Source organism: Arachis duranensis, chromosome 1 (assembly GCF_000817695.3).
Source record: "Arachis duranensis cultivar V14167 chromosome 1, aradu.V14167.gnm2.J7QH, whole genome shotgun sequence".
Taxonomy (NCBI): domain Eukaryota; kingdom Viridiplantae; phylum Streptophyta; class Magnoliopsida; order Fabales; family Fabaceae; genus Arachis; species Arachis duranensis.
This window is the reverse complement of record NC_029772.3, coordinates 10,615,843-10,627,362: the sequence shown is the minus strand read 5'-3', so window position 1 is coordinate 10,627,362 and position 11,520 is coordinate 10,615,843. Positions and strand designations below refer to the sequence as shown.

The window sequence follows — 11,520 nt, the reverse complement described above, 5'->3', positions numbered from 1 at the left end:
ACAAACTTTGTTAAGCATATATTAGTCACTTGTAATGGTTTCCCTTTTTATTCTATTCTTCAAGAGTATTTAGTTTTTTTTTTCCTCTTATTTAAAAAAAAAATAACACAAGAAAATGTGAAAATATGGGGAACAAAAACAACAAGAAGATTAAAATAAAAGAAAAAAAGAAGAAGAAAAGAAGGCCTTATCTGAATAATGGAAGAAGCAAAGAGCAACATTTACAACTAAATCTATAAGTCAGGATATTGTTCTTCTTGTGAGAGAAAGAATAGTGGATTCCATTAATTTGAAGTCAATTGGTTTGGTTAAATAAGCATCCATTCCAACTTCTAAGCATTTGGCTTCATCACATGACATTGCATGAGCAGTGAGAGCAACTATTGGAATGTGAACTCCACTTCCCACTTCTGATTTTCTTATTGCTTTTGTTGCTTCATATCCATCCATCTTTGGCATCTATTTTCATCACAAACACACAAACAAGAATTAGAAGCTAAACTCAAGTGTGACAGTTAACTATGATCTATATGGATGAAAACAACTACTTTACATGAGGCACTATTTGCCAGCAATATCTGGGATCTTGGTAATTTTAATTAATTTTCAACTAGTTCTCTGTAGTTTAATAGTTTGTAAATAAAACTCTATATTGTACAAAATTTTTAACCTAATTTAGGGTGAGTTTGGTTTGCGTTTTTATTTTCAATAATTTTTGTTTTTAGATTTTTGTAAAGAAAAAAAAGCATGATGTGAAAACAGAACCAATCGGACATCTAAAACTTTTTTAAAGAAGTGCTAGTTTCTATAATTTAGACTTTAAGAAGACAAATAGGTCTGGACTTTATAATTCGAAGACACATAAGTCTTTAACTAATTAAAAATACAAAAACGTTTCTCATTTTTTAAAATGTGAGACATTTAAGTCTTTTCATCCAAAATATATAAGGACAAATAAGTGCTCCAGAATGACTTAGATGTCTCGCGTTTTAGAAAATGAAGAGTCGTTTTTGTATTTTCAATTAAACGAGGACTTATTTGTTTTCAAGAAAAAAGGTCGGAGACCTATTTGTCGTTCTAACGAAGTTCCTATACTTTTGTTTTTTTTTTTTTGTATAATCATGAGGGAGCTTCTAAAACTTTTAAGATAAAATGAATACTAATATAGCTTTTTTTCATTTTCTAGTTCATACCTGACAATCCATTAGGACCAAGTCATATGAAGGGAAACTGAGAATTTCAGTTTGAGAAGATGATGATCTTGTGTTCCTTTCATTCAAGTTTGAGTCTCTTCTAAAATCTTCAACACCAAGCAAGCCATTCAAAGCATCCACTGCTGCTTGTCCATCACCAACTGCTACAACACTTGCTCCCATCTTCTCAAGCATTATGGTTGCAACTCTTTGAATCACAGGTGTGTCTTCTGCAAGCAATATCCTTAACCCTTCAAGAGATTTCTTTCCATTTACCGGTCTAGCCGAGCCGCCGATGATCCTATGCTCTTCTTTTCCTCTGCTCTCAGAATCTTCACCTTGATGAGCTTCTCTTGGAAAATAATCTTGTTCTGGAGACAATGATTTTGGAGAGTTTTGGTTATTTTGACATAACTCTTCCTTCTTTGGAGTGTTATTAGCTTCTGAATGTTCATCTGTTAATCCTATTAAGCAGTTGTTAATCCTATACAGTGATAATCTATGAAACTGCTCAACCTTCTCACTTTTTTTTTCAGTACTACTAACAGGATTACAAGGACCTGATTCGGATATGTCTGAATCGTCCGAGCTAGCAGCATCACAATGAGTATAATCACTCTCATGAAGCTCATCCATGTTCTTCTTTTGCATCTCATGATTTCTCTCTTTTACAACTTCCTCCAAAATGTGAACAATTTTTGCTTTGTAAAGTGGTTTGTTAACTGTCATCATATATCCTTTTCTTCTAAGCTCCATTTTAATGGTGTTAGAGGTGTCATGGTTTAGAACCCATATAAATTTTGCTCTCCCCACATATCTGTGAAGAAAGTTAAGCTGCTCCTTCCATATATCTGTGCTCAAATCGAGTAGTCCTATGTCGACTGCGATGACAAAAACTGGATTCTTGATTTCTTGTATGCTAAGTAACTTGGACTTCAAACTCTCATGTATTGGATAATGTAAATCAAAGTCATTGTATGAAAGAGTTCCCTTAGAATCTGTGTTAATCCATTCCATTCAGATGCTTCCATTGTGAACACCCCATTTTTCTGCAGCCATTTAGATGTGATTGATCTTCCCATGTTGCCGTGCAGTGCAAGCAATACCTGAATCAATGCATATTATTTCAGGACTTAGGCCGTGTTTGGTAAGCGTCTTAAGACAGAAATACAGAGACATTAAGACAAAGACAAGAGTGATAATTCTACTCACCACTAAGCCATTGTTTGCAATATCTACCAAACAATGTTGTTCTGTGGCATCCCCGGCCGTATCGAGGCGCAGGTATAATCTCATCAGTGTTCCGGGGCCTTCCTTTTTGACAACTTTGATTTCTCCACCCATCTTATTAACCTGCCACCCCAGATCACTAAAGAGATCAAATGCATTTATATACAAATCTAGACATGAAAATATGATTTTCTAAATAATGTTCTCTATATGCAAAGTAATGTTAAAGCCTAAAACATGCAACTGATATAAGCATATGCTTCATGCTAGCACAGGGGTTTTGTTGTTACAATCACATTAATGGTGATTTTTAATGGTATTTGTACTTGAATTGTGCAAAACATAATATATTAAGGGTCTAACTCACCAAGCTTCTGACAATGCAAAGACCAAGGCCAGTGCCTCCATGCCTGAAAATAAGTAAAGGTTCCTTAACTACTTAGGCTTTCAGCCCATGTTATTTCAAAGGTTCTTTCTACTATTGGATATATATTCAAAATAATTTGAATTTAAAAGTGCAATGACAACTCTAGATAATAGTAATAATAGATAAGATCATGTTCATCTGTTAGCTGAAAATAATTTTCTACAGATTTTATGTTAAAACTTAAATTACTTACAGTCTAGTAGTTGATGGATCTGCTTGCTCAAAGCTTTCAAACACAGAATCCCATTTACTTGGATCAATACCTATAAATGCATGAGATTTATATGAATAAGTTATATATAAACATGTCAAATAAATACAAACAGCCTAAGCTGATAATTACATAAGGATTCCACGACTTGAATCCGTGATCTTGAGGTTTCGCAGACATAGGCTAAATCTTTTTAAGACAAGTTTAGCTAGGTTCTTACCGCAGCCGGTGTCATCGACTTCAAACCATAGGATTGCTTTAGAAGTCCTCTTTGCATGGTTCTCATGTTGCCTTGTTCTAGTCTTTTGTGCACACTGTAAATTCTTCTCTTCCATCAGATGATTTGCATTATCACTACATGGATTTGGATTCTCAAACCATCCTCTCAGAATAATGTGACCAGCTGAAACCGATTCAAAGGGTTAAGATTAGTAATCCTAGAACATAAATTTTGGCTTACAAGGAGTAAATTTAATTGAGTTGTTGATCAAATTTGCAAAAATTTGGACTACTCTAGCAGAGTCGCCGCGAACTAGCTTCGGCATATCATCTGCAAAAAATTAACAAGATGCATCAGAATCATTGTTGAAGAGATTTCTAGTCACCAAAATAAGATTTCAGATTCATACTAAAATATGATTCATATTATATACTAACCAGATAGGTCTAAGACAGTCTCTACACTGTGATTCATGCATTGCACAGAAAACATATCCACTAGTCCTTCAAGTTCCCTTCCCAAGTCGAATTCAGCATCTTCTAGAACTAGCTTTCCTGATTCCACCTATATTCTATGAATCTTTAGAAAGTTTTTCCAAACAAGTAAGTGCATATTTTTTCAAGGAACATATAATTGAATGTTCTTGAGCAAAATAATTAAATATGTCACCTTGCTGAGATCCAAGATGTTATTAAGAAGCCGGAGCAGCGCAGTCGAGCATTTTCTTATCTGAGTAACCGTTGCACACTGCTCGTTGGTTAGACAGTCGTCGGACATAAGAATGTCGAGTAGGCCAATTATTGCAGCCATAGGTGTCCTCAATTCATGGCTGCATTGCACCAAAAAGAAGGATCCTAATTACATGTTTGATAAAACAAAAGTAGATACCAAAAGCTATACACAAGTTTAGCATAATCAATCAGATTGAAGCTGAGAAAATCAACCTCATGTTTGCAAGAAATTGGCTCTTATAATTGCTTGATGCCTCTGCCTTTCTTCTAGCTTCAAGCTGACTAATAAGTTCTGCTCTTAGTTTCATTTCCTTTGAGACTCCATTTGTCAAAATCAAAATGCAAACCCATCCAATGACTATAATACACATTGATGCAGATATCAGAATCACCAAAGTCTTGAAGGCTCTTTTATCTTCTTGTCCTAATATATGCTTTCTTGGAATGATTATTACACCAACCTGCCACAAAGTTCAAGCAATTAATTTGAAATATAGTAGTAGTTGGTTATTCATAGTTTCTTCTTAAATTCTAAAGGCATTGTATTTGTATTTGTATTCAACTGTACCATAGGAAGTCTCTTCAAGTTTAGGAAGAACGAATCGATGTAATATCTGTCGTGGCCTAGCCTGACATTCGCAACATGAACCTCATGGCTAGGAGGGAATTTGTTACCAGAACTTTTCTTCAAATACTCAGCTCCAAGCCTTATCACTTCATTTTCACAATCTACAGCCATCTTAAGCTTAGGAGGCTTTGTTGAATTTGTAAGAAGAGGTACATCAGTGGAAGTTGCAAGCAAGTAACCTTCTAGAGAAGTTAAATACATATGTCCACTATGCAACTCAACAAGCTCCTTCATTAACTGTCCTACACTATAAAGTGCAGTTGTTACTCCCACCACAGCCACAATACTCTTGTTAGAAGCATCCCAAACAGGCAATGCAGCCGAAAGCAAAGGCGAATCTGTGAACTTGCTCACGACAACACGCCATGAAGCCACCCCATCAGGGACCTGGGATAGGCCTGCTATGTGGATTGAGTCTTCTGGGGCAATCTGCATTGCTTTTCCAATCTTTTCGCCGGTGACAGGATCCAACGGCTGGCGATACCATACAGCAGACTTGTTGTCATGATCATTCCAAGATTCATGTGAAGAAAGTGATGAATAATTAATGTCACTGTTATAGCTACTTGCACTTGCACCAATGGAATAATTTGCAAGATCAGAGTAAATGTAGAATGTGTTGTTATCTTTAAGGTCTCTATGGAATGCTTGAACAAAACCATTATTGTATTTGACAGTGATTGAGTTAAGAGCTTTTCTACTAGCAAAAAGTGCCCATGTTACTGCTCTCATTGCTTCATACATCTGCTAAGAAATAAAAAACAGAACAAATAAGCAAACTGATAGTAAAGTGATATTGTTACCAATCACGAGTTTAATTTTGATGCAATAATAATGTAAATTGCACAGTCGTTCAATTATATCCGTTCTTTCAGATGATTATTCACCCAACCAATGTAAAAAGTAGTTAATTTTTATTGACATGTTGTTATCTGTTTGAATGCGTGTGTAAAACTGCTTTATGCATCAAAATTAAATTCAAAACATAACTATAAGGTTTAATTATTTTGCAGTCATTATAGTCTGGCCTAATTTCCAATTTGATCACTATAGTTTAGCAATTTCTATCAAGTCCCTAGAGAAATTTAGCATTACAAAAAAAAAAAGGTTGAATTGAATAAATTGTTGTTTCACCTTACAAATTTAGATAAAGATCAATTGAATTATATGAAAATTTGAAAACTTTGCAATAGTAAGGACTTGATTACACAACTTAATTCAAAATTGAGTGGAAAAACAATGAAGTTGTAAAATAATTAAATTGATTAACCTCCACTTGGTTTTCTTGAGTGGTAAGATTGCCATGGCTTCTAATCACGTACTGAGAAAGCTTGACCTGAGCCATTGTAATTTCAGAAGTAGAATTCAAAATGTTCCACATCCTCAAGATTGGGCGTTGTAGAAGCTCATAACGCAAGTCATAGGCTAAGCTATTGAGAGATTTTGTTGTATAAATCTTTGTGAAATGCCATGTTAGTATGGTAAGAAGACCAATCAAGATAGCTAGCATAACCTACATGATGAAACAGAATCAATGGTTAGAACTTAGAACAACAAAAATGGTTATTTCATTTTATGCACATCAAAGGATCAAATCTAACTAAGCCTTGTAATTAGCACTAAAAATTTCTCTCAGCAAATCATTCACATTGTAACTACTAACACAGGTTGGTCGAGTGGTAGACTAACTAGTCCACTTTCTGATAGTCTCAAGTTTGAGTCCTACATATAGATTCTCGAGACGAATTAGTCGAATTTCTGGTAATAAGATCAAAATACTAACATAGGCCGAAACAATTCTCCGGTCGAAAATTAGCCGGATTTCTGATAATATGATCCAAATACCGGTGGCAAAACCAAACAAAGTTTACACTTTACATTGTAACTAACATCTAAAACTTAAAAGCAATCATATAAGTTAGAATTGAATTGATATTTTACCATGATTGCAAGGCGAACCACAAAGACACTATAGTATTTTGATAGGCATAGAATACTAGCATACTGAAATTCTTCCTTTTCCACATCCCTTTGGAGAATTCTTGAGCCAATTGGGGTGCTATTATTTTTCTTACAAGAAGTAGCAAAACCCCATAATCTACCAAAGACATGTCTGAACTTGGTAGTAGCCATTGTTGTTGTTGATCTTGATCCTTGTGAGCATATGTGGAACTACTTTAAGAAGATGAGTTTATAAAGTAGCTAGCTAGTAGCTAGATAGATAGATAGCAGCACATTGGATTCAAAGAATTCAAGGTTCCATTTTCAAACTTCAACTTGTTTTTGTGTTTGTGTTTGTTAAGATTATTAGAGATAAGTTCTTCACTGTTTAATAATGTGCTGCTTGTACTTTGTGTCATTTCCCACTCTTAGTGTAGAACTCTAAAAGAGTGTGTTAGAATAATTTATTGTTATTTATTTGAATATTAGTTTTTGTGGACAGCATTCACACAATTGGGGAATTAAATTTAAATCACATACATGTAAGTGATCACTGGTAATTTCTGTGTTGAGTCATGATGAATTTAAATATCTGAACTTGTTATGAGTATACCACTACTGATGAAAATTGATGATAAAATTTACTGTATTTCAGATTTATTTATTATTTGTCATTAATATATTACAACCATAATTATTATCAAAATCAAATTGGTAATAATACTTGATCTAAATACTGAATCATTGAATTAGTAGTTTTTGTCTTTTTATTAATATTTTCTAATTTAAATCTTTTAAAAATATTGTACTAAGAGAATTAACTATAATTTTTCTTACAAAATTAGTTAAATTCTTAATAATAACATTTGAAAATTAATTAATGATAGATAAGAAAATATTATTTATAGTTATTTATATATTTATTTTTAAATGTAAAAATAAGATTTAAAAAAATTGCTATTATGCTTAGAATTTGCCAATTTGGTCATAATACTTTTAAGGTGACTATTCTATAAAAATATTTTTGTATTAAAATAATAATCGAGAACTATTAAATAATTTAATATTAAATTACTACTTGACAATTGACATATACATATTTGTATCTCAATTATCATTTCATTTTTCACAAGAAAACTAGTTATTTTTAAATCCTTAAAGAGTTGTTCTATTCCTTATGTGTTATCCTTGGTGACAATATTTTTTATGCCAAATTTGCCCTTATGCTATGTCCCCTTAGCTTGGCCCAAATCCACCGTTGGCGCCATTTGAACCACACTTAGGGCTATTGCAACGAACAAAAGAAAGGGACCATGACCATGACCAATCATGATTCATTGATTCTTATGTTTGGGTTTGGATACTATGAATTTGTGCAATGTTGGTCCACAATCTTAACTTTTGTCTTCAATCATGCTGCTTCCTCCAACCAAGGAATAAAAGTCAAATAATCAACATCTTTCTATGTTCTTTATACGTATATCTATGATTTTTAGTTTATTAAGTGTCACTAATAATAATCCTTTTTAAAAGGTTTTATGTGAATACTATATTGTTTTCATATTCTCATAACATGTATTAGGAGAAATTACAGAAGAACTTGGTAGACAATAAATTGGTTTTCAACTATTAGATAGCCAACATTATTTATTCCGCACTTTCTATAGTTTCTAGAAGAGTAAAATATCGTTTTTGTTCCCAACATTTAAGATAAATTTTAAAGTTGTATTTAATATTTAAATCGTCCTATTTAAAATTGCTAACATTTTAAAATTGGCTCAATGTTGTCCTACCATTAGAGATCTGTTAACAGAATTGACGAGGGGATAAAATTAAGACGATTTTAAAACGTTAAGGACTTAAATAGAACGAAAATGTCGAGGACAAAAATGATACATAGAAATAAATTTTAATTTTATCCATCAATAATAAATTTTTTACGGTACATAATTATTCAATTATTTTTTAATCACATCTAAGTAAATTACACTTAATCATATTACTTTCATTTTAAATAAATTTATTTTTTTTATAATTTTACTTTTAAAAATTTTTACTCATCATGAAATATTTGTAGAATGACTAGTACATAAATTTACAAAAAAAAATTTTTTTATGACAAATAATTACTTAATTTATTTTACAACATTTCAGACTATGTTGATCCCTAAAAAATTTTAAATTTTATACTTTAATTTTTAATAAATTTTTATTCTCTATAGGTCCACAAAATTTATTTCCTTCAGATAAAATTATTCTTCTGTTGTGAAGGATTTCCCGCAGCGCAGCAGTTCTTTCATACCAACTTAGCAGCCCAGCGCTGCTATTGGCATAACAACCGGTACACCATAGGTTGGCCCAACCCAGTCCTCTCGTACTAGGGTTGGCTCCTCGCAGTTCTCCCTTTAACACCAACGATAGATAGGAACCGAACTGTCTCACGACGTTCTAAACCCAACTCACGTACCACTTGAATCGGCGAACAACCGTTAAAAGATGACTAATTTATCTTATAGTAATATTTTTTTATCTAATTGTCTTATAATTATTTTTTAAGAATTTATTTATCCAGCATATATAATAAAAATTTGATTGAAAATGATAAAGATGCTAATTTATTTGACAGAACCTGATCACATACATGTGTAATTTTGATTTATTTCAAGAGATGTATGTGATTTATCTTTTATTATTTAGTAATAGAAATGGTAGATAACTTAGGGAAACCATAGTAGGCCATCAAAATGAGTAGTAGGTAGTTAATATTTCTAATATATTGTGATACCTAAAAGCAGAGATGCTTTTGTAATCTAAACTGTTGGCATTTGGCAAAGGAAATTAAAGCCAAATAAATTGAAGTAGCATGGTAATAAAGTGAAAATTAGGGCAATAATCAAATTAATTAAAAATGAGCAAATGTCAATCTCTTTTTTCTTCAATAATGGGTGGTAGCTGTTAATCAACTCATGATGATGATGAGATCATTATCATAAATTTAAACAAATTAAACACATGTGAAGCAAGGAGCATGTAGCAAAATTAATATTTTAGTCAACCATAACCATACAAAAAAAAAAAAATTGTGCTCCAACTCACTAATCCATATCCAACTCACTACATTTTTGAATTAGAATAATATGGATTTAATTTTAAGCACTAAGTGGCCAAAGGGTAATTAAATGATATCTTTCTAATGTTTTAATTTCAAGTGGCAAAAAGCTTGAATTGCTATTTGCTTGGTGCAAACATCCTCCACACTATTACATTTCCATTGCACCGCTAGAAGTAAAAATAAGCAACAAGCTAAAAGATTCAAAATTATATATATAAGGTAATTATCTTTTCCAGTAAATTACAACCAAGTTGTTTTGTTTCAAAGTAAAGTATTAACTAAAGTTATACATTGATTGTACCACAAAATAAATTATCATGTGTTTTCTTCACTTCTAAATTTTGTTATCTTCTACAAAAAGAGACAAACATATCATCAATCTTGGTTAATTATACTCAAGTGTACCAAATGAAAGAAAAAATTTTCGAATGATGGATGATTGGGACTTTGTGTCCATTTTATCCTATCCACTTTATATGTCAATATGTAAATATAAGCTAACATTTATGCGAAAAGAATTTTGATGTTCTATTCTAGCTCTTTGGGCCATAAAGGAATTACATTCCTTAGGTCCATTAACTATCACTGAATATATATTCTTAGCAGTGAAATTTATCCAAAGAAAAATAATATTTACTCTATTGTTTATACTTTTTTGTAGTAGTTGTTGACTTGTTGTATTGATTATAATTTTTATATTTTTTATGATATAATTTTTTTTTCATTTTTTATCATTAGTTTAATGTCAAGTAAAAATTAATATATATAAAAAATAATTTTTTTTTGTTTTTATTTTTACTTAATTTCTCTATTAGTCCTATTAATCTACAATTTTATTTATTAAGGATGTAAAATTATAATAAATGTGAGATTAATTAAGATAATAAGTACTGTCAGAATATATTAAGATCAATTAGCATTTATTAGAATTATTTAATATATTTGAATATTTATTATAGAATATTACTGTCTTTATTATTACGATTTTCTTAACATCTATAAATATTCTTTTATATTGTATCATTTCAGACAACTTGAATTCACTTAATAATACACAAATCATTTCTCTAATTTAGTCTCTTATTTTTAACATGGTATCAGAGTCATGATATCCTCCTTGAGAAGGATAGATTGTTTTTTCTGATAAAATCACCGTATTTTTCATATTTTTCTTCTGTGCCATTTTTTTCCTTTCTCTTTTGTCAATGCTTTAATACTTTTCATACCTCACGGGTTAGTTCATTCACTACTTACTTCTTCTCATGGAGAAATCATATATTTTTGTTTCCTTCCGACAGTTTCGTTTGCGCTTCTTTAGTTCCATCTGCATTTCGTTGTGGCAGTTCTGTTTGTGTTTCCTTTTGACAGTTTTGTCTACGTTTTTTGGCAGTTCCGTCTACGTTTCCTTGTGACAGTTCTGTTTGCGCTTTTCTTTCGGCAATTCTGTCTGCATTTTCTTCCGGCAGTTTGTCTGCGCTTCCTTCCTGGTAATTCCGTCTGCACTTCCTTGTCGGCAGTTTCGTCTGTGCTTTTTTCTGGCAATTCCGTCTGCACCCGTTCTATTAGTTTATACATTTTTTTCTTTCATTAAGTTTCAAATTCAAGTTGTCACTTAAGTTTAAGGGAGAATGTCAGAATATATTAGGATCAATTAGCATTCATTAGAAGTATTTAATATATTTGAATATATATTATAAAATATTAGTGTCTTTATTATTATAATTTTGTTAATATTTATAAATACTTTTTTATATTATATTATTTTAGACAATTTAAATACATTTAATAATACACAAATTATTTTTTCAATTTAATCTCTTTATTTCT

The 11,520-nt window shown here is 31.4% G+C and overlaps 1 pseudogene; it reads right to left on the bottom strand.

The window, feature by feature from the left end:
* Positions 1-232: 232 nt before the first annotated feature.
* On the bottom strand, positions 233-7,015 carry LOC127745636 (histidine kinase 1-like; annotated as a pseudogene).
* Positions 7,016-11,520: the final 4,505 nt, after the last annotated feature.